This window comes from Octopus bimaculoides, chromosome 6 (genome assembly GCF_001194135.2).
Source record: "Octopus bimaculoides isolate UCB-OBI-ISO-001 chromosome 6, ASM119413v2, whole genome shotgun sequence".
In the NCBI taxonomy this organism is placed as follows: Eukaryota; Metazoa; Mollusca; class Cephalopoda; order Octopoda; family Octopodidae; genus Octopus; species Octopus bimaculoides.
The window spans coordinates 62,116,323-62,117,997 of NC_068986.1; the positions used below are offsets into that span (position 1 = coordinate 62,116,323).

At 48.6% G+C, this 1,675-nt stretch overlaps 1 protein-coding gene across 2 annotated transcripts in view; it reads left to right on the top strand.

The window, feature by feature from the left end:
* The window catches only part of LOC106878752 (uncharacterized), a 153,437-nt gene that overhangs the window by 127,326 nt on the left and 24,436 nt on the right, over window positions 1-1,675 (top strand). The window lies entirely within an intron of this gene.

Sequence of the window (1,675 nt, forward strand, 5' to 3'; positions counted from 1 at the left end):
TTATATATATATATTATGTATATGTATGTTATCATCATCATCATCATCGTTTAACGTCCGCTTTCCATGCTAGCATGGGTTGGACGATTTGACTGAGGACTTGTGGACCAGGGGGAAACACCAGGCTCCAATCTGATTTGGCAGAGTTTCTACAGCTGGATGCCCTTCCTAACGCCAACCACTCCAAGAGTGCCACCAGCACGAGGGCCAGTCAGGCAGTACTGACGACGGCCATGCTCGAAATGGTGTATTTTATGTGCCACCTGCACAGGAGCCAGTCCATCGGCACTAGCAACGATCTCGCTTGAATGTCTTTTCACGTGCCACTGGCACAAGTACCTCAGAGGCGACGTTGGTAACGATCAACGGCTACGCTCAAAATGGTGTATTTTACGTGCCACCTGCATAGGGGCCAGTCCATTGGCACTGGCAACGATCTTGCTCGAATGTCTTTTCACGTGCCACTGGTAACGATCATGCCGGTGCTATTTATGTGCCATCAGCACGGATGCCAGACAGCTGCTCTGGCAATGATCACGCTTGGACAGTGCTCCACTGGTACAGGTGCCATCACAATTTCGCTTTCGCTTGCCCCAACAGGTCTTTACAAGGAGAGTTTAGTGTCCAATGAAGGAATGTTACACGTAAGTTGGCTGGCTACATCCCTGGTAGAGGCCTTGGATTTTGGTCTCACTTGGCTTGCCGGGGTCTTCTCACGCAGGTCACGGTCACAAGTCATTGCCTCGGTGAGGCCTAATGTTCAGAGGTTGTGCTTCACCACCACATCCCAGGTCTTCCTAGGCCTGCCGCTTCCACAGGTTCCCTCAACCGCTAGGGTGTTGCACTTTTTCACGCAGCTATCCTCAGCCATTCTCGCCACTTGTCCATACCAGCGCAATCGTCTCCCTTGCACACCACAACTGATGCTTCTTCTGTTCAACTTTTCTCTCAAGATACTTACACTCTGTCCACTCTGTCGGGTATGCACACTGACATTACTTATCCATCGGAGCATACTGGCTTCATTCCTTGCAAGCTTACGCATGTCCTCAGCAGTCACGGCCCATGTTTCACTGCCATGTAGCATGGTTGTTCGTACACATGCATCATACAGTCTACCTTTTACTCTGAGTGAGAGGCCCTTTGTTGCCAGCAGAGGTAAGAGCTCTCTGAACTTTGCCCAGGCTATTCTTATTCTAAGCAGCTACACTTTCAGCGCACCCACCTCCACTACTAACTCGGTCACCCAAATAGCGGAAGCTATCAACTACCTCTAGTTTTTCTCCCTAGAGTAAGACAGAAGTTGTTTTCTGCATATTTACAGTGTTTATAGCACCTGAACATCTCCCACATACAAAAACTAACTTCCTAGTTAACCTGCCTTTGATATTGCTGCACCTCTTATGTGTCCATAGCTTGCACTGGGTACATCTTATAGAGTTTCTACCTACGCCTTTGCTACAGATCGAGCAGGGCCATCTACCTGAAGGGGTTTGTGTGTTGTCTACCTTCCTACTTATTAGGACTTTGGTTTTAGCTAGGTTGATTCTAAGGTCCTTCGATTCTAGTCCCTGCTTCCACACCTGAAACTTCTCCTCTAGTTCTGATAGTGACTCAGCAATTAGTGCAAGGTCATCAGCATAGAGGAGCTCCCAGGGGCATCCTGTCTTGAATT